General features: G+C 46.6%; 2 long non-coding RNA genes across 2 annotated transcripts in view; one reads left to right on the top strand and one right to left on the bottom strand.

Annotated features, from left to right (window-relative positions):
• The window catches only part of LOC146058726 (uncharacterized), a 195632-nt gene that overhangs the window by 84009 nt on the left and 89090 nt on the right, over positions 1–22533 (top strand). The window contains exon 2 of the long non-coding RNA XR_014469920.1: positions 8066–8161. This is a non-coding gene — a long non-coding RNA (uncharacterized LOC146058726). The remainder of the gene's footprint in view (positions 1–8065; positions 8162–22533) is intronic.
• LOC146058725 (uncharacterized) lies at positions 1745–3432 on the bottom strand. Its single transcript, XR_014469919.1, has 4 exons — positions 3336–3432; positions 3173–3237; positions 2062–2174; positions 1745–1773 (listed from the first exon to the last, which is right to left on the bottom strand). It is a non-coding gene; the product is annotated as an uncharacterized LOC146058725 (long non-coding RNA).

The following is a 22533-nucleotide window of genomic DNA, read 5'->3' as shown; positions in this document are numbered from 1 at the left end:
CTCCACATCGCCGCTCTTCGCACTTTCAGAAATCGCATTTTTTAGTCATAATTCGCATATTTAATGGGATGCGCATTAGAGGCTAAAAAGTGCGATTTAGTGCGATTTGCGGCGAATTGATGCGAAATTATGTCACTAAAAAGTGTGATTTCTTCCGCCAGTCATATGCGAATTTTAGACCAACCTGAGTGCGATTTACAAGATTGTCTCCACATGACAAATAACCCCCTAACCTATTGGGCCACCTAGGTCCCCTCCATTATGCATCACACCCCCTATATAAAGGGGCATTGGTGCCATTTCACTCTTTTGATAGGAAGTAAGGAGCATGGAGAGGAGCAGTGGCAGTGTGAGAAGAGGAAGAGGTGTTGGTGGCAGAGTGAGGAGTGGCAGAGGGGCCAGTGGCAGAGGGAGCAGTGGCAGTGTGACCAGAGGAAAAGGGGCCAGTGGCAGAGGGAGCAGCGGCAGCAGCCAGGCAAGAGGAGCCAGTGGGAGAGGCAGCAGAGGACTGGTGAGGTCGACCTCCATTACAGGGAGTAGCAGCAGTGTGGCAGCCACCATGGCCACTGCAAGGGCAGCCCTAGACCAGGCCCTGGCGGACCAGGCCCAGCAGGAGGAGGTGGAGGATCCCTGGCATCCCCATCCTGTAGCCAGGACCTTGCCCATACCCCACAGCAGCTGCAGGAGGGCCACATGTCCAAGATGGAGGAAGATGGAGGTGAGGAGGAGGAGGAGGAAGACACTGGCATGGAGGAGGATTTTGACATGCATGTGGAAGATATAGAGGATGAGGAGGAGGGTGAAGCTGGCCGCACCAAAAGTGGGAGAAAGGTCCAATTCAGTTATGAGGAGAATGTGGCGCTTGTCCGGGCCATCATACCCCTGTATGACCGCTTACTGGGGAAAAACCAGCACAAGACCACCTCACATTGTAAACGTGGTATGTGGAAGGACATCACCCAGGCGGTCAACGCTGTCAGTCACCGCAAGAGGCTAATCAAAAACGTTAAGAAGTGGTTTAACGACATCAAGTGGCAGCTATAAAAGAAAATGGCCATGGAGATGGAGGAGGCCACCAAGACTGGCGGAGGAAGCCCCACCACAATATCCTACACATCATATGAGGTGAAGCTCCAAAGAATTATCCCCCCTGAGGTCCTGCCTGGGATGCACATTGCGGATACCGATAGGCTGGCAAGCCCACCCCGAGCTGGTAAGTGTCACCACATGCAATATGAAACATACATGCCAATGTATTGAAACTGCAATGTTATTTTGTATTCCATATACTAATTAATATGGTGCTGTGGAACTACATAGCCCAGCAAGGTCTGTCAATGGCAATAGTTTACACCTACTTTAAAAATGATCAGAATGCTGGGCCTTGTAGTTCCACAACTGCACATCTATTGTTCCACACTGTAACATTTTTTCTAGCAGCTTCTTATGTATGTGGCCCAAAAACATTGGTGTACTGGTGTTTTAGCAGTCACGCCTACATACCACAGATTTGCCAACAGTTGTAATGTGTCAAGCAGTGTTTTAATTTTTTTGGCTGACTACAGGTGCAAAACATCAATGTAAAAATATGAATAGTAAATAATATAGCCCTAAACCAAAGGTAAATTTGTCCATTATTGTAATTTATTTGATGATTTTGCACAAAAGCATCTCCATTGCTCAATACATAAAGTCTGCCGATCTTTCCTTTCACACATTGTCCATGCCAAAGTGATCAAGCATTCAAGAAAAGAAGCTCCGATGGTGCCGCATCTGTGGAAGCAGGTAAATGTTCAAACCACAGGCCATTACACATACAGTACACACACCCATGTCACATCAAATAATAAATCACATTACAGTTATCTCCAGCTGCTACATTGCAACGGACATGAATGTAATGTGGCCTAGCCATGTCAATGAAGATTATTGTCAATGTTTCATGCAGGATCGGGGTCCATTTGTAAGTACATAGTACCCCTAGGTATGGGCGTCTACCATCTCAGACCCTTTCCAAAACAGTACGACGACAGAAAGGACAATATATGCATCTGTACTTACCTCTTCCTCTGTATCCACAGGTACTGTACAACTAGGACAACAATCCACAGAATCCTCTGATATGCCGGTGGATGACATAGAGATAATTCTGGAACCAGTGGACACGTTTGCGGCTGAGGAGGAAATAAACACATCATCACAGAGTGATCTTCTCCAAACCCACCCCCACCCAGAAATACTCCCCCTACAGCTGCTTCTGCTGCCCAAGTTGCTACCTCCTTTGTACATTTCAAGGACAAACAACTAGAATTTATGGACTCCCAAAGTCTGGAAATGGGCAACATTAAGGGGTACATGCGTGACACCTTTCTACAGTTGAGAAAATTGTCTAGGAGTGTACGGGTTGGTGTAGGCACTCAGGTGCGTATGGCAAATAGCATAGACACCTGTCTTGCTGAACTTAGTTCTGCTGTAAGGGAGCAGAATATCCATATTGGCAGCCTTGCACAAAGTATTCATTCAATTAGTCAATCGTGTACTGCGCAGACCAATGCGTTGATCGCTATGCAGGCACAAATCCATCAAATGGAGGTGTCAGATGTCATAGGTGCAACTACATCTACAATTAGTAGTGTACCTAGCACACCAGTAAGTGGCTCACCAACTTCCCACCCCCGTCGGATTATTAGGACCCGGGGTGGCGTGTGCACAGGGTCAAGAGGTGGTAGTGCGCGGCCTGATGGAGGGAAAAAATAATTATTTAACATAAAATAAATTGATAATGCATATACTATGCTTGAATTTTTGTTACATTAATACACATTTCTATTGTTTGCGACTGACAAATGCAGGTTATGTATGACATAATATACTGTAGTAAAAATGTCACAACGCATACCATTTTGTCTGTGTGTTATTCTTCAAACATTTGTTGTATGATCTGTTCCATACTGTAATGATATATGGGCAAGGTATTGGTGGAAGATGCTGTTGTCTCAAATCTGGCACGTCCGAGGTTGTGGAACTACATATTTCAGCAAGCTGTGGCAGTCATGTTTTGAGCTGTCATGCTTACAGTGTGTCAGGGCATGCTGGCCCATGTAGTTCCACAACAACAGGTGAGCCATAGTTGATTGCACAAAAATCACATACATGTTGTTAATATACTTACAAGGTTTTTTACAGCAAGGGATAGGTCTGCACCACCAACTGTACCCTTGGACTGTGTCTATTGGGCTAAATGTGGGGGCAAAAAGATGTTAGTGATAAATGTAATGTAGGTGAGATCACTTCCAGCAAAGGTACATGTAGGAATAGAGGGAATATGTGCTTACCAGAAAAGTAGTGCCTGATGATGTCTGTACGCACCAGATTCCCCCTCTGCGTACCCCTCACTACCCGAGGTGTGGTAGGTTGGGCTTCCTGCACGACTACTACATGATCCTCCTCCACATAGGCTGGTTGGTATAGGGCTATGTTGTTTAACATGCAGCAAGCCTGGACGATCATCACTAGTTTTGCAGGGTGGTAAAGCAGCAAACCAGATGACCGGTCCAAACACCGGAATCTACTTTTCAACACTCCAAACGTACGCTCCACCACATTGCGGGATGCAATATGGGCTTCATTATACCGGTGCTGTGCAGGGCCATCGGGGGTGCGCAAAGGTGTCATGACCCAGGAAAGACACCCATATCCTGGGTCACGTAAACCAAAGAAAGCAAGTTATTGTCTTATATGGTAAGGTATGTGCAGTGGGCAAATAGTATTTACTTGGACAAGAGTAGTAGGCTGGTGAAAATTGAAACACACACATTTCAGCAGGTACAAAGACGAATAGAGAGGGTAATATGTAAAAATGTACTTACCAAGTAGCCAGCCCTCTTGCATTTGTTGTTGGGTAAATCGGTTCCAGAGGCCGGAGTGTCTCCGAATATAGGCGTCATGGCAGTTCCCAAGGAAGCCTGCAACTACACTTAGGATTTTGAGATGAGCATCACATACCACCTGCACGTTCAGGGAGTGCCGCCCACGCCTATTGACATAGACGTGGCCCCGCACGTGAGGGAATGCTGAGAGTCTATAGAAAGCAACCTTGTGGTCCTGCCACTCTGACTCTGAAATGGGGAATCTGATGTATGTCCGCCACAACTTCTTTAAAGTAAGTAACACTTGAGTAAAATGCTTTGAGAAAGTGGCTTGTGATACCCCCAAGGACCAGGAGGTCACGGACTGAGTGCAGCCAGTGGCCAAATAGTAGAGGGTACACATTAATTTCTGCAGCCCAGACACTGCATAGTTGCTCCCCCAAAAGGGTCCAAATCATCTCTCACCTGCTCATATAAGTTCAACAAGTTATTGTAGTTTAGCCTAAACATCCCCACAACCTGTTGATCCGAGAGGGAGTCCAGGTACAGCCTAGCACAATACATACGTGGGGTACGCACTATTTGGGGTGGTACCTGGTTCTGGTGCACAGCTTCCTCCCTCCTGCGCAGCTCCTCCAAATGGGCCAAATCCAAAATGAGCAACTCAAATCCACTCTGCACAATCTCCATGTCTCCAAACCCTCACAGGTGTCCTTATTGATGTGGGGGTATATGTAAGGGTGTTTGTGAGTGAAATTAAGGACACCTGTGATGACATTAACCATGTGTGCACTTGACCAAATTGAGTTCTGGGCCAAATCGCCCAACAGAACCTGGTCTGAAAAAATGGCGATTATTAGACACCTTAAAAGTGCGATTTGCGAAATCCCATTCCATTAAATAAGCGAATTGTATACTTTTCTATTGGAAAACATCTGGATGCGATAAAAGTGCGAATTTTTACCGCACTTTCAGTATGCATGACTTATCGCACAAAATATGCGATTTAGGGACCTTTTCGCATCAGATTAAATATGCGATTTCAAGAAAAAATGCGAATTAGCCATTTTTTTGAGTAAAATTTGCCAAAAAACACAACTCTCATTCCATAGAATGTCACCCTACGTGTCTTGTGTAATGTGAATAAGGGTCACTACATTTCGTGTAGCGTGAATATGGGTCACTGTGTTGTGAAATGTTAAAATGTGTCACTACGTATTGTGTAAAGTGAATGTGTCACTATGGCCCTTATTCTGGTTGGTGCGGTCGAGCCGCATATGCGGCTCCGACCGCACCAGACGAATCCCCGCCTACAAGACGGATCGGCACGGCCGTCCGTACACGGACGGCTGCCGATCCGCATGAAAATGGCGAGGCGTACGCCTCCACCATGTTGGGAGCTGCCCCCTGCATTCGATGGTCGATGACCATCGAAGGCAGGGCCGCACGCTCCCCCCGCTCACGCAAGCTTATAGCACACAGACAATCGTCCGTGTGAAAGCTTGTATTGGGGCGGGCAGCTGACATCCGGCGATGTCAGCTTTCCGCCCCCATCACTGGCGTCATAGCCTCATTACCATGCATACGCCCCGCGTTTGCATGGGAACGCCCATGAAACGCTGGGCGTATACATAGGGTAATGAGGCTATTAAGCCCCTCACGCCCCTATACGCCCCCTTTGCGGCGTCTAAATTTTAGACTCGGAGAATTCCCCTGCACATGCGCAGAGTGACCTCTGCGCATGTGCAGAGTGTAAACATCAGATCAAAATAAGGGCCTATGTGAGGTACAGTATAACGTAAATATGGGTCACTACATGAGGTGTGATGTGAATATGGGTGACTATGTGAGGTTAATGTGAATAAGGGTCACTACGTGTGTTGTGTAATGATATGGCATAATTTGAACTGGGGGTACTTTTGTGTGGCCATGCTCATTTACTTTATACCAGACCCCCCTCTTTTTCGTCGCGTGACTCCGGCGGCAGGGAACACATTTTGAATTTGGAAGGTGCACCAAACTCGATAGTACCAATCCTGGCTCTGTCTGCTGGGAGGGGGGGGGGGGGTGGCAGGGAAGGAGAGTTTCACCACCTCTCCATGACTTCTTTAAGCACTTTGTAAAACCAGTAGCAGTTACAAATCAGAATACCATATATGCAGCATATTAGTTTTGTAAACCATAACATATCCAGGTTCACTGAGACAGCTGCTGTGAATATTCATTAACAGTTGAGCACTATTGGTGGCATTTTTTAACTATTGGGGGCAACTTCCTCCCAGTTCCAACCTGCAAGTTATCTTCTTCAGTCAAAAAAATAGGTGGTGACTGTACAATGACCAACACAGTAGTGTAACTGGGAGATGTGGAGGAAACTGGGAGAGACCCCTCTAATTTTGGTACTCTCCTGGCTATTCGGGCAGAGTTGGCAATGATGTTTACGGTCTGTTGAAAAGCTGATACTATGGAGCCAAACCTGGGGCATTTTTTTAATCGCGAGATTTGGGATTGAAAAATGCTCAATCCCGGGATCCCAGGATTGGCCTACTTAATTTAAAAAAATGCCACCCCCCAAACAGCCCACCTCGCACATTTACTTATACAGGCGGAGCGACCTGGAGTGAGCGGGCAAAAGCGGCAGAGCGTTCGGGAGGGTCCGGTAATCACCGGTGGTGAGGCCAGAACTGAAGAGCTGCCAGAACTGGAGACCGGGGGTGCAGCCAGTGGGCTGCGCGGCATGACCTCTGACCGTGTCACGCTGCACAGAGCCGCACAACTGCCCGGAAATAGACTGCGCATGTGCAGACAGTCTAATCCCAGCACTTTTGGGGCCAAATCCCGGGATCCCGCCTATCCCAATGATGATACTGTATACTCACCCTCACAGCTTTTGCTGCCGTGGTAAGAAAGTGCATATCCTCCCTACATTTTCAAATAAATACATTTATAAACCTCGTATACTTTCAGAACGTGCCAACAAAGTGGATTTGGACAATTAACAACTCTTTGATCATTTAGTTACATTTTTGCTTTTATGCATATGCTGATAATTGATTATTTGGGCTAAAAGTGTATACTCTTTAGGCATTCAATAACAAATTGAGGAAAACTAAAAAAAAGTGATTACAATTTATATTTTTTCTATTGTATATTAAAGCTATGATATATTATTAAAAGTATCGTATATACTCGAGTATAAGTCGACCCGAATATAAGCCGAGGCACCAAATTTTACCTAAAAAACTGGGAAAACTTATTGACCCGAATATAAGCCTAGGATGGGAAATGCACAGAGCAGTTACTAATACACTGGCCACAGGGAGATATAATGGTAGCTCAGGTCTCATTCTAGGGGCATAAGATAAAACCCATGACACTGAAGTGTCCCCATCACCAGATCATTGGGGTTCCACAGGCAGGAGTCTGTGGTACATAGTCAACTATGACCTCTAAGAGGGAAGGGGAGGAAGGTCTGGGGCAGAGGAGGGAAGGAGATAGGCCCCAGCAGGGACACTAGTACTCACAGGGATCAGCTTCAGCCCTGACCTGGGTTGCTCACTTCGGATCCTGCAGCTTCATAGTGCTGGTGGCTGCTGCCCTGTTTCTCCACAAGTCTTGGCTGTCCCCTCCTCAGGGTGGCCCTGTCGGCATTGCAGGGTGGCCCGGCCCCCAGAGCACCAGTACTAGTGTGGTACTAGATAGGGAGGCAAAGCCGCTTCTTATGCAGATATCAGCAGTGTAGGTGAGCTTCCATTAGCGGTGCTGAGGCTGCAGGATTGACGGATGTGGCACTGTGTACGCACAGTCAGTCAGCGTTTATCAGCCACGCAGCTCCGGCACCGCTAATTCAGGCTCACCTACACTGTCAGAATCTGCAGAAGCAGCTTCTTCTTCCTCCTCCCTACGTGTAAGCAGGCGGCTGTGACTTTATTTCCTGCCCCGCTCCCCACACTGCTTCCGGGCGCACGCACCGAGCTGTGAGAGGGCAGGAGAGACTAATTACACTTGCAGGCTCTAACCCCGACACGGCAGCACTAATTTCAAACAAACTACCGTATACACCCGAGTATAAGCCGAGGAGGTGCTTTTTCAGCATAAAAAATGTGCTGAAAAAGTCGGCTTATACTCGAGTATATACGGTAAATCATTTTTGCTATACAAATATACTAATCATTTTCCTTTTTCTCATCCACCAGATGTTAAAGATAAGGAAATTTCGACTTTACAAGAGAGCGAAATAGACCGGGCATACCAAGATGTCATCCATTGTGAATTGGGCCTGTGCATTGGATGTAAGTATATCAGACTTATGTCTGCAATAAACCTGCAGCATGTACTATACTGGAGCAGAACTGGACAGACTACGTGGTATGTATGCATGTAGGTGTAAGCTGTACAGGCCACCTCATGTGTATGCATGTAGGTGTAAGACGGACAGGTCTCGTGGTGCATATTCATGTATGTGTAAGCTGGACAGGCCTTGTGGTGCATATACATGTAGGTGTAAGACGGACAGGTCTCGTGGTGCATATTCATGTATGTGTAAGCTGGAGAGGCCTTGTAATGTATAGCCATGTATATATAAGCTGGACAGGCCTTGTGGTGCATATACATGTAGGTGTAAGCTGGACAGGCCTTGTAGTGCCTATACACGTAGGTGCAAGCTGGACCAGCCTTGTGGTGCCAATGCATGTAGGTGTAAGCTGGACAGGCCTTGTGTTGCCTATACACGTAGGTGTAAGCTGGACAGGCCTTGTGGTGCATATACATGTAGGTGTAAGCTGGACAGGCCTTGTAGTGCCTATACATGTAGGTGTAAGCTGGACAGGCCTTGTGGTGCCAATGCATGTAGGTGTAAGCTGGACAGGCCTTGTGTTGCCTATGCACATAGGTGTAAGCTGGACAGGCCTTGTGTTGCCTATACATGTAGGTGTAAGCTGGACAGGCCTTGTGTTGCCTATACATGTAGGTGTAAGCTGAAGAGGCCTTGTGGTGCCTATGCATGTAGGTGTAAGCTGGCCAGTCCTTGTGGTGCATACTCATGTATGTGTAAGCTGGACAGGCCTTGTGTTGCCTATACATGTAGGTGTAAGCTGGACAGGCCTTGTGTTGCCGATACATGTAGGTGTAAGCTGGAGAGGCCTTGTGGCGCCTATGTATGGAGGTGTAAGCTGGACAGGCCTTGTGTTGCCAATACATGTAGGTGTAAGCTGGACAGGCATTGTGTTGCCTATAAATGTAGGTGTAAGCTGAACAGGCCTTGTGGTGCCTAAACATATTTTAGGTGTATTTTATTTTTTGCATGCAGCTTTTTGAGCGTTAAATTTAATTGATATGTGTCCAAATCTGCATCACACCGGCTATGCTTATTCTAGACACAGAAAGAGACAATCTGTGTTTTATTGAATGTACATGCTTCATTAATAATGATCGCTTGAGAGAAAAACATATCCACGTTTGATTTAGAAAATGCTGGCATTTCTGTCATGGAAAGGTGCGGCTGTTGCCAGACATTGTGGAAAGGATTACAAAGTACATATAAAACTTTACCACACTGTATTACAAAGGCTCAGGGGTTTCTGCCTAACAGTGCCATTGGCATTTCTTCCCTGTGTGTTATTGCTGTGAGAAATGAGTAAGGATCTGTCCATTTTATATTTTCTTGTTATTTTGCCATTTTATTTTTATTGCCCCCCCGAAAGATTGCAAGAATCACACTTTCCCCACCAGCCCCCTAGACCCAAGTGAGCAGTCTGAGGAGGCTTTGGTGACACATATACAGCACCTGGTTTTTCAGCAGTGCGTAGCCATGATGCGATCGTGAAGTAATGCCCCTGGACAACCCACATTTCCACTAGCCATGCCCTACCAGGCAGCAATGTAGGCAAGTAGTTCTTTATTGCCCAGATATTAGGATTCATTGATTAAAAAAAATATATATCAGGGTAATATCCCTTTAAATGGCCATAGCTCAATGGCTAATTGACCTTACCTTTTTACATTTGAATATGAGTGTGCACCTGCATTTTCAATTTTTTTATGCATTACAAGTTTGTGTGTAAATTGAAGGTGTGCAATCTAGCCCTGTTTACTGTACATTGATGTGGGTCAGGGTTGTCTGAATGGCCAGGGCCGTAACGAGCATGATGTGGCAGAGCACCAATGCCCTGTGGTAAGAATGGACCACCATCATGATCTCTGAATGCCTAGGGCATACTGCATGTAGTGTGTGCAGGGAGGGATGTCATGATGCCATGATGTCTCTCCAGTGTCCAGACTCCCACTAAGAGTGCCCTTCTGAGGAACTGGTCCATTGGATTTGGGCATACAAGTCAAAAAGGTACTACAAATGTGTGGGCATACTGCGAAACGGACACTACTACTCTGAGCATATATGTACAGAGGGCACTACTACTATAGCCTTGTGATGTAAGGAGCAGCACTAGTGTGTGGCATAATGTTTAAGATGCACTACTACCATTTGGCATAATGCATAATGGGTTCTACTGTGTGACATAATGTGAATAAAAGGCACTACTGTGTGACATAATGTATAAGGAGCACTACTACTCTGTTGCATAATGTGTAAGGGGCAATATTATGCAGTATAACGTGGGGCACCACTATGCATAGGGGGTGGTGGTGGGGGGGCTTAAGTGTGATGTCATTAAGCCCCGCCCCCCATAATGTAAAATACACCAATTCTCGTATCTCCGTGGAGGGGGCGGGGCTAAAATGACGCAATTGTGGGCATTTTAGCTCCGCCCCTTCCTCTGAGACCCGCGGAATTACGCAGATTGCTACATTTAAATGCAGAGGTAAGGGGGAAGACGCCGCAAGCAGGGGTTGGCGTGGGGGTCCCCTAGAATCCGGGAGGGTTGCCCACCTTTCCGGGGGGACGGGAGGAGGACCCGATTTTTGGGATCCTCCCGGCCATTCCGGGAGGGTAGGCAACCCTGGTATAACCTGGACTTTGGAATATAAAAGTTTATAGACCAGTAGTGGATATATGGATGTAGGTACTTGAACTCAGACAGGTGACCTGAGGCACAGAGGAGAGCACTGAGGCAGCAATCACTGAACCAGGGGACCAGCAATTAACATAATAAAAAATTTGGAGTAGTTTTTTTCACAAAAAAACTGCTCTAAAAGCCGGTTTATACATTTCAGTGAAACTGAAACAATATAAAAATGGTGTAAAAACCCTTTTCACATTATTTTAGTACAAATAATCCAAATAAATATGACTAAGACTTTATGATCGTGATGCAATAATGTGCAACCCAGGGACTTTTCTAGAGCATGCGGTAGCAATAACGGAGTCAGCATCACGCTAATAGATACACGGCCAGCCTGTTTATTTGTTCTCGCTGTGTGAGAAAATGTTGCCTCACGTTCGTCAGTCACCAGGAGAATACTGATGAAAGAACCGTGGAGATTATTCTGTGGTAAAAACACAGTGGGTTTAAACATTCTGACAACATGAATACAATAAAGAATGTGATATCATCATAATATGTCAAAACAAGCAGTCAGAGCCTCAGTCATATTGTAAATTCAGCTGCTTTATGGAGCCGGAGAAATATGCAATAAATTGTATATTGAGGTCCATGAACAATTGTATGAGCAGATAATAAACATGGCACTTATCAAATGCGCTGGCATTTCATATGTAATCAAGTTTTATACATTACATTGACCATGTAAATTGAATATGAATATTCGGTGTTAGACCTAACAAATATGGAGGCCTTTTACAAAACAATGGCATACCCTTTAATGCCGGAATGGGATCATTCGTCAGACTGCATTTAGGTCTACAGTCATTAGGTCTACCCCACTAGGTCGACTGGCAGGAAGGTCGACATGACTTAAGGTCGACATGGGCCAAGGTCGACATGACTTAAGGTCGAATTTGCATAAAGGTCGACATGAGGAAGGTCGACTGGTCATAAGGTCGACATGGGTTTTTCACTGTTTTTTTATCCGAATGTCGACACAGTCGACATGGACACAGTTGGCAATGAGAATCGGACCCTCGCATCGCTCGCTTCGCTCGCAATACTTCGGGCGCGGTGCCTCGCTGCGCTCGGCACACTATTTTATTCTCCCACCACGCCCTAGTAGATGGTAGGGCATGAAATACCGCCTGTCGGCACATGTCGGCTCAAAAAACAGTGAAAAACCCATGTCGACCTTATGACCAGTCGACCTTCCTCATGTCGACCTTTATGCAAATTCGGCCTTAAGTCGTGTCGACCTTGGCCCATGTCGACCTTAAGGCAGGTCGACCTTCCTGCCAGTCGACCCAGTGGGGTAGACCTAATGACTGTAGACCTAAGTTCATTCTAATAGATGACCGCATCCTTAATGCCATATATAAATGATTGACAGTCAGAGGCATAAATTCATCCCAGACAAAGAGAGGCAAGTTGGAATTTGGTGCCCCCCTCCCTTAAATAAAGGTATGACAATGACCTGTGGATCAGGCTCCCAAGATTCAGCTGTCTGTGGTATGAATCAGTGTTCATCGATGGATCCCATCTCACAGTCTAGGGAAAGGTTAGGGTTAGGCTGCAGGGAGGGAAAGGTTAGGGTTAGGCTGCGGAGAGGGAAAGGTTAGGGTTAGGCTGCAGGGGGGGAACGTTAGGGTTAGGCTGCAGTGAGGGAAAGGTTAGGGTTAGGCTATGGGGAGGGAAAGGTTAGGGTAAGGCTGCGGAGAGGGAAAGGTTAGGGTTAGGCTGCAGGGAGGGAAAGGTTAGGGTTAGGCTATGGGGATGGAAAGGTTAGGGTTAGGCTGCGGGGAGGGAAAGTTTAGGGTTAGGTTGCAGGGAGGGAAAGGTTAGGGTTAGGCTGCAGGGGGGAATGTTAGGGTTAGGCTGCAGGGAGGGAAAGGTTAGGGTTAGGCTGCGTGAGGGGGGAGTGAGGTTTAGGCACTAAGAAAGGGGTTACAGTGAGGCTGGGGCACAGGGCAGGGCCGTCTTAACATTAGGAAGGGCCCCTGGGCAACCTAGTTCACTGGACCCCCCCCCCCCCCAAATTAGTTTGCCCAGGAGCCCACAGTCACCTCCCCAACCCTCACCTCTCTGGCTCCGTGCGGCAGCCAGTCAGCTTCCGGCGGCCGGGGATCCGATCATCTTCGCTGGGGGATCCGGGCAGCGGGATCAGGGCAGCGGCGGTAGCTAGGAGCCTGCCCTGAAGTGGCAAAGCGCTATTAACTGGCGGGGCGGGAAGCGCTGTTGCATTTGAAAAGACTGGCCAGACGCTGATTGGCTGAATTCAGCCAATCAGCGTTCGGCCAGTCTTTTCAAATGCAGCAGCGCTTCCCGCCCCACCGGCAAATAGCGCTAATGGGAAAGATGGTGGCCGGGTGGTGGGGATCCGACCATCCTCGCTGGGAAAGGGGATCAGGGCGGCGGTGGCGGTAGCTAGGAGCCCGAAGCGGCAAAGCACTATTTGTCGGCGGGGGCGGGAAGCGCTGTTGAATTTGAAAAGACTGGCCTGATGCTGATTGGCTGAATTCAGCCAATCAGCATTCAGCCAGTCATTTTAAATGCAGCAGCGCTTCTCGCCCCCCCTGCCGGCAAATAGCGCTTCGCCGCTTCGGGCTCCTAGCTACCGCCACCGATGCCCTGATCCCCCTGCCAGATCACCCAGTGAGGGTGATCAGAACCCCGGCACACGGACCCCCGAAATTAAATTCACTGCTAGCTAGGAGGTGAAGCGCTATTTGCCGGCGGGGTGGGAAGCGCTGTTGCCTTTTCAAAGACTGGCCGGATGCTGATTTTCTGAATTCAGCCAATCAGCGTCCGGCCAGTCTATTCAAATGCAACAGCGCTTCCCGCCCCGCCGGCAAATAGAGCTTCGCCGAATCAGGCTTCTAGCTACCGCCACCGCCCTGATCCCCCTGCCCGGATCCCCCAGCGAGGGTGAGCGGATTCCCGGACCCCGGCACCATCTTTCCCATTGGGCTGGGCCGGGGGCCCCTAGGTCCTAGGGCCCCCGGGCAACTGCCCATCGTGCCCAATGGGAAAGACGGCACTGGCACAGGGGATTTATCTTTAGGTGGCTGGGAGTGGGGGTAAGGGTTAGGAACCAGCGAGGAGGGTTAGAGTTAGGCTGCAGAGGGGGAGAAATAGGGTTAGGCTGCAAGAACAGAGGGTTAGGAGGGGCAGGCAGTATACCCAGTGGAATAATGACATAGCTATACTGACCATCTACATCCTGAATGCCAGTCGTCCATATATACAATTGTGGGTGCAGAGGGGTGACTGCCTTGCTCTGCCAGTCCTCCCAGGGCCTGCCCAAATCACATTGCACCATGCGTGGCCTGCTGGGAGGTGGGCTCGGCCAGAGTTATGCCCACTGCAGTGGAGAGAGGTTGCTCTCTACCAGCTGTGGAAGGTGGGGGGCAATAGGAATATATCTATGTGGCCCAAACAATTCTAGTTATGCCGGCTGGGGGCACTACTGGGTACTTAATACATGTGGGGTGATCTAAATGTTTAAACATTATTCTTCTAAATAGCATCAATTATATTAGGTAAATTGTCCATTTATGCAGAGTGTGCAGTTCTGTCTCCACACCTGGACTGATCTTTGTCTACATGAGAGCGCCCTATCACATTCCAGCTCAGCCTTCTTAGCAGCAGATGGAGAAGTGGCTACAATGTATCTGCACCACCTGTACTTAGATACTCTCAGCTCTGGAGCATGGACAATGCAGAACTACAAGATATGCTCCATAAACATATCTTGGACGCTCTGAGTGATATTTTTTGAACCCAACTAGGACTTCCAGAAGGAATAATTTGTACCTTATATATTGTTTCATTTTATTAAAGCCCCATACACACTACAGCAGGCATACCCAACCGTGGTCCTCAAGGCACAGTGCAGGTTTTAGTGATATCAATGCTTCAGCACAGGTGACTTGATTAGTACTTCAACCACCTTTGTGTTAGTGTGCCTTAAGGACCAAAGATGGGAATGCCCGCACTAGAGAATATATTAAAATATGTAATGGGCTTTCTGAGTTATATCATGGGGTCGCGACTCCATGTTGCTGACCATCAGGCTGATGACTTTTCTAATCTCAGTCAGTGATTCAAAAATCTGTTGAATTGTCTGTTACTTCAGGCTCCTCCCATCATTCTGTGCCTCCACAATGCTGCCATGTATGTGCTGTCCGCTGCCTACACATGTGATGTGATGACCTTCTGCAATAACTTACTGGGGTCCTGGAATTTTTTTTATTGTCTGATGGGGTCCCAGAGCAAAACAGTTTGAGGACCGCTGTTCTAGTGTGTGCACTCATATCGACCACTGATGTCTGCTAAATTCGGCTCTATAGATAAACGACATACATGTTCAACGTGTCCCGGTGGTGTCACTCAATATCGGCCAACCACGGATGTTCAGAAAGCCTCCCTGTATTTTCTAAGATGGTCCTCATTAGGTAATATATTAGATGATATATCACAGTGAGGCAAATTAGAATGACGCATCGTCCACATGTCATAGTGTGTACTTGAATTTTGTGTTGTCAGCAAGGTTGACCCAATTGATGTGCTGCACAGTGTAGGTGATACCCCTTTTAGACATACTACCCGGGATTTTAGACCCAGTTCAAACCCGTTTTTTAAAAATCCCGGGTCCATTGCAGGTGCGAAGGACCCGGGATTTTAGAGGACTAAAATCCCGGGTAGAGCCTTTCAGACATACCCTAGTCCCGGGATTGTGCGCGTGCACGTGAAAAATCCCGGGATTTTGCCGTATGTCTGAAAGGGGTATGGTCTGCTCCCTTTGTAGGAGTTTTTTTTTAATTTCCAGGTCCAGGCATTATTTTTTAATGCTGAAAAATGATGAAGTCCTGCATAGTCTGTATAAAGCTGATCATACACCCAGGGCTGGATTAGAGGCCTTGTGGGCCTGGAGTTAAAAAGTTCTAGGCCTGTTATGAAAATTGGAGGAGGTCAGGCCATTGCCATGTAGGCATATAGAACCCATACACTTTAAGCCCCAATGTCTCCCTAAATACAGTATATAAAATATGGAAATAAAAATGCAATATTTATACTTATGATTTATGGCCAGACATGTGGCCAGCTGGTGATCATCATGCTGCCATGGTGATGGGCCTATTTTTATGTGGAGGTCTGGAGCTTCAGCTCCATCCACCGCATTGTTAATCTGGCCCTGTATACACCTAATTGCCCAATCTAGCTGTTGGAACAAAAATCTGGTACTATATGGGTGGAAATGTCAATTGCTTATTTGCCCACAAAAAAATAAAAACAGACAAAAATGGTTAATCAAAAAAATCTGTTTGTTTTAACCAATTGTCTGAATTTCCAGATTTTCGTTCCAACAGCCAGATTGCAAAAGGGGTCAATTTATTACCATCCGCATCTGAGGATGTGGACTTGCTGTGATAATATTGTCTCAATCCTCAGTGCAATAATTGATTACATTGCTTGGATGTATTATTTATCACAAACATATACAATGACCCTCTGCAGCCTTTTCAGATAATTTTTCCTAATGGTGGTGCATGCGATGCAGCCGCATCCGCCACTGGCACCCCCTACCAGTTCCAATGTCACCCCCCACTCCGTGGGGCTCCCTGTTTTGTGACCTCCGGTGCTGTCAAGTGGCATGCAACTTTGCAGCATCAATTTACTGATGTTTGGTAAATACTTTCTTCTCCACTACACCCATTGCAGCAATAATATCCTAACCCAACATCTTTCTGCATCTCATTCTCATCTTACCTACAGTACAATAGCTATGCATGGTGAAATGTGCAGCCCAGCTGTCACATGTGTGTTTGTTTTGTCCCAATTTGTAAACCTATTTTTAACTACCCTTGTTAGCATTTACACACTGAGCTATGTTTGAGAGACACAGACCACCAACACTTTCCGGGAGACCACATACAAGTACAAACTGATATATTTATTACATGTGGCAGAAAGAAATGTTCCACACTTGTTGCTCTTTAGACTTTTTCCTGGGTTCTGGATTGGTTTAGTGCTATGATTATGTCTGTTTCTTTTTTTTATTTTAGAAGCAGGTTGAGTTAGTTGAATATAATTATTTATATATATATAAATGCAAATAGTAGTAGCCTTATGTACACTTCACTGAACCCATCTTAAGGTCGTAATTAGTCTGACGCTTTGCCTAAAAATACAGAACTGTGCAGCTACTTACAAGCACATAACGCTGCAATAAGCTATTAAAGGGAAACATCTTCGGATTATTTTTTTTAATTCTAAAAATGACATTAAAAACATAATTGCAATTAACAGTGGCAGCTGCTGCCCCTTTGCTGCAGCTCTGACCAGAGCCGGCCCTAGCCAATTTCATACCCTAGGCAATATTTTGGCTGCTAATTTTACCTCTGACCCAGCACCCCTCTCCCAGCACAGCAAAGATATTTACCTAACTAATCAGCTGCCTTGCTTCCTTTGGCCACCAGCGGTCTCCGCAGCAAAGGCCGCCATTCACTATAGCGATATGGTTCGATTTCACCCGTTCCCAAATGATCGGGAGGATAAATCGGCCCAAATTGGATGCCTTTGACGTCCCCTCGGGTGTGATGCGTGGTCCTAAGCGCATCTGACATGAATTGGAGGTTGGACATGCATGCAGGTCCGACCGCAGACTCTCCTCCTGGCGGCAGGGAACAGGGGAGCCGTGAAGCCCAAAGTCAGCTTCCCTGTATCTGTATGCTGAGGATGATACCCGATTGGTGCTCTGCTCAGCTAGGAATCGTGGCAGCTAAAGCCAGTGTCCAGGTGCCTTATAACTCTGCCTGCCCTAGGCTTGGGATGCCCCTAGGCTTCCCAAGCGCCCTAGGCAATTGCCTATGTTGCCTATGCCTAGGGCCGGCTCTGGCTCTGACCACACATTTCAGAAGGGAGCCACAGGGCTACCTTTTTGTATGGGCTCAATGGGCATTTGCCTAAGGGCCCTATGATTCTCGGGCCTACTTTGCTGACACGAGTGACAGTCATCTGACATTGTAGTCAGGGTCACCTTGTAATCAGCGCCAGCAGGGCACCTGGCAGCAAGGTCTGGACAGGGTAGTCCAGCAGCCGCAGTGCTGATGAAATGAGTGACATTGCAAGCCCAGGGTGGATTGGGCCATGGGGATACTTCTATGATCACTCACCCGAAAGTATGCCTGTGCGCCAACCTCGCTCCGAGGACATCTAGCCACCGGCACCTGGCAGTCAGGAGCAGAGTGGAAGGGCTGAAGTTGGAAGGACTCATTCAGAATGCACAAGGTGCAAACAGGTCTTTGGCTACCAGACCTGTTTAGTTTTTTTTCCAAAAATGTTATTGATTTTCCCAATAGAAATATAAAAGGGAGAAATAGAGCACACCAGACATATCACATATATGAAAACTGTTATATTAAGCCAAACCATAGAACATTTGCGGTTCCATGACCATGTGCATATGCATCCAAGAATGGACTATGAAGGAGAGTATGAATGTTTGCAAATCGAACATATCACCAGTATTCTGAGAAACTCCTCTGCACCTTGTCACAACATTTGGGCTTCTCTGTTCTCTTTTCACAACCAACCTCTACTTAAATTGTACAGTAGATTAGACACCACTCCACTACTTCCAGGATTCCGTCCTCCAACCTGTTATAAACCAAACTGACTCTAAGTATAGACAAGCTAGGTAAATGCAGTGGTCAGGAAACTTGGTCCTCATTACCCCACACAGTGCATGTTTTGCAGGTCTCCTCACAGAATCACAAGTGAAATAATTAACTCCACCTGCGGACCTTATAATATGTGTCTGTGAGTAATTAGTACACCTGTGCACCTGCTGGTCTAGGGGCATTTCAGCTTGCCCAGGGCCAGCAGAAGTCCTGCTTTGTGCTGGCTACCGGAGCTCTGTGCTGATTATGCAGCTCAACAAGTACACAGCAGCAGCAGTACCTGACCAGCCAGGAGCATGCAGTGAGGGCAACGGGAAGCATCAAAAATGACCATGAGGGGAGGGCTGTAGCACATGGCCAGCAGCAGCAGCTCCTCCCACCATAGGCAAATCATACCTCCCAACTGTCACGATTTTAGAGGGACAGTCCCGATTTTCGGGTCCTGTCCCGCTGTCCCACCCGCGGCAGGCATTGTCCCGCTGCGGGGGGTGGCAGTTGGGAGACCCCCCAATCTAGTAGAATAGACGGTGTGCGCATGCGCACAGCGTCTATTCTCGTATGAAAATGAGGTTGCGGCTAATTAGCATAAGCCGCGCCCTCATTTGCATACGCCCCGCCCCCTTTTCGGACGCTCACGCGGCTTCGCCGCGCGAGTGTCCCTATTTCCTCCGGACAGAAGTTGGGAGGTATGGGCAAATGTCAACCAATCAGCACCCTTTCATACTCCATAACTTGCGGGAAAAGCCTTGACACCACCAAAGCTTCTTGATTTCACATGCCACCGGGAACAGAAGCAAAGTGATAGTCTAGTATTGCAGCATCCAGAGGGGATTGTTCAGTAAGGATCTCAAATGCTAAATCTTTCTCTAATAAGCATGTTGCATGTAGGTGGGACAAATGTAATATGCAGAGTGAGTTAGACTGCTTTTGAGAACCTTACTGAAAAACGCCCAAAGTTTGGGTATTGTAGCCCTCTGTTGCTGGACAATCACTGATGTAAACATAGCATTTAATCCACAAAAAGTAATAGTAGTGGGATTTGAATCTGATGCTGGTCTCTCCTGATTCAATGGAAACATATGGAATTATTCAGACCTGATCACTTCTGTGGTATTTTGTAGAGCCCTGCAATCAGACAGCCATCGCCCTACCAGAGTGAAATCCCACCCTGTGCAAGTCTGCAAATCGCTTGTCAACATTTTTGATGTATAGTTTCAAATCTATTTGCAACTCACTCATCAAATGATTTTTCCAGTGTGTGCAGTCTGTGCGTAACCCTGACCCTTCCACAACTCTGTGATTGACGCCAGAGCTGATGTCACATGCCTTCCCTGAAAACACCTGGGCATGCCTGCATTTTCCCTGACACTCCCAGATATCGACCGGTTACCACCCCCAAACAGTGACTTCCTGTCACTCAAACAGCAGTCTGGCTTGCTAATAATTAGTTTTTTAGAATTTTGTCACTGTTTGGCATCGTGCATGTATACTGTGATCAGTATGCATGTGCAAATCATTTAAAAATCAAACGCCATGTGGATTAGCACAAAAGTGTAACCGGGGTGATCCTGCCTCCTCTGCCCACCCACTGTTGGTCGGGCGCCGGAACTTCCGCACCAGCGGGTCTCTCCAGCGGCATGTGGCTTGGCATCTCTGTACAGCTCCCGTTCTCTTACTCTGGATGCCTGCCTGCCTGCTGGGCCAATAATGTTCTCTTAAAGATAATTACTTCATACATTTTATGTTATGTGTTATTGTTAGTGATGGGTCAGTTCTCCAGAAATCTGACTCCTCCCACTGTGAAACCAAACCAAACCAGAACCCAGTCATTGGGAAATCAAGTCCAAGCTTGTATCTTTTCGCATTCAAAATTTGGGTTTTGGATTCTGGTGCATGCTTTTTACTCCTCAGGAAGGCTGTCTGTAATATCTTCCTGACGGATCTGATTGTATAGTAGTGTCAGGGAATTGACTGGTCCCTCCCGTACCCCCCAAAATTACCCCCCCCCCCATAAGAAATTGATAAAAAAATATGCATCTACAGTAATCCAGATATCTGCAATATTCATTATATTGGCATTGATGAATGATGAGTATATTATGAAAGGTTATCTGACACATATAAGCCACTAGATTGGCGGTCAATATTGCCATCGGCCACCAGATTCAGGGGTGCTTTGTAAACTAGCTACATGCAGGGATCCTATGTTATGTGGGGGGGGGGGGGGGGGGCTACAGTCAGGGGCGGTGACGTCAGGCATTGACACACTTGTGTTTCCATGGGAACACCTAGTATTTTTTATAGGGATACCCATAATACACTGGCTGTTCCCCTGATGCCGGCTACTGGCCGCCTCCTTCCCTTCACTGACAGTGTTATACTTGTTAAAGGCGTTCGTCCAGGGGGTTTGCACATGCACATATTCACGCATGCAAATACCCCTAACATTGGAAATGGGGATGAATTCAGCGCCATCCGAATAGGTCTGAATCAGGCCATATTTTTGTAATAGGGCCTGATTTTGTAATGTAACCCCTAATTAATGTGAAACATTGCAGTTAGGAGCTGATTGGCTGGTACTTTATCTGAATCCACTTTTTTCTCTGTCCAAAGCTTAGTAAATAGACCACTGTGTAATAAGCTTTGGAGAGAGATACAGTATATAGAAATAGTCAACCAGCTCCTAACTGTCATATGACAGGCTGTGTTTCAAAAATGGCAGCTAGGAGCTGTTTGGGTGGTAGTTTATCTGTGTCTACTTTATCTCTCTCCAGGGCTGATTTCATTGAACCCTTAGTGCTCTGGCTCACAAGTAGATATGTTAGAATAGCTGTCACATACTGTACACTTTATTCTCAGCAGAAGAAAAGCTTAGAACGATATATAGAACAGTGGCATTAGTTAGTATCGGTTGTTAGAACATCAATTGTTGCTTATTTCTTAACAGTCCCATTCCCAAATGTCTGGGGCTTACTGATTTGGAAATGGGGCATTACAATTAGGACGTTTGCCATTGGGCCTGCTGGAAATGTGGACAGTGACTGGCTGGCTTGAGCTTTATTTATCATCTGGAATGAGTGATAACAAAATTGCTCATTTGTTGTTAAACCTGCCCCTTTAAATAGCAGCGGTCTGGAGAAATGTGGGGCAACATGTGTTTATGATTCTAGTTTGGGTGCTTTTTTTCGGTAAATAAGGTACATAGATCTGTACCACCATCACTCTTTGATCCTTAAAGAAATTTCTTATTTGTTACCCAATAACACATCTAACATCCCAAACCCTTCCTAGATGAGAAACCTGTACACCTCTAAAGGTGCCCATACACGTCCCGTTTTGGCTGTGCGTTTTGAGCTTAAATAGCATTGCATCGCATTGCATGTCTTGTGCATGCGTTGTGCATGCAATGCGATAAAAAGCAAGTACAAAAAGTATGTGCAGCACATACTTTTTGTATTGTGCGATGAGATGCCGCGGGAGCCCGCATCTCAAAGCACACATTGCAGCGTCCGAATCGGTACGTGTATGGGCACCTTAAGGCTGTTACAGAAAATTCATTTCTTACAAGAGTTTCTTATGAGTATACAAACACGAAAACAATAATAACTTGCCATTGTGTTGTCTATCATGCATGGTAAAACCGTACTGTAGTAAGTTTCTGAAGAGAAGTCAACAGAGATTTCGGTCTTCCCTCGAAAGTCGTAGGTATAGGGGACTACAGGCAGCTTCTATAACCAGCATTTCTCAAGTGGTAAATCATCATGTATTCTATTCTTATGTATCTGAGTAGCATTTTATTACTGTACCCTACGGTATGTGTTGTTCATGTGTTTTCTGTTACAAAGGCTACATAGGAAAGCTTGCTCTCACGCACGCTGCCAGTGAATCTTGATCCAATCTGAGTGCAGGTACTAGACGGCAGATTCAATTCTGAAATATTATTTTGGCCCCTTCTGCAAATGACTGCTTAAATCTTGC

The sequence above is a fragment of the Crinia signifera genome, chromosome 2, assembly GCF_055691185.1.
Source record: "Crinia signifera chromosome 2, ASM5569118v1, whole genome shotgun sequence".
In the NCBI taxonomy this organism is placed as follows: domain Eukaryota; kingdom Metazoa; phylum Chordata; class Amphibia; order Anura; family Myobatrachidae; genus Crinia; species Crinia signifera.
The sequence above is the reverse complement of the archived record's forward strand: the minus strand, read 5'-3'. Positions and strand labels throughout refer to the sequence as shown.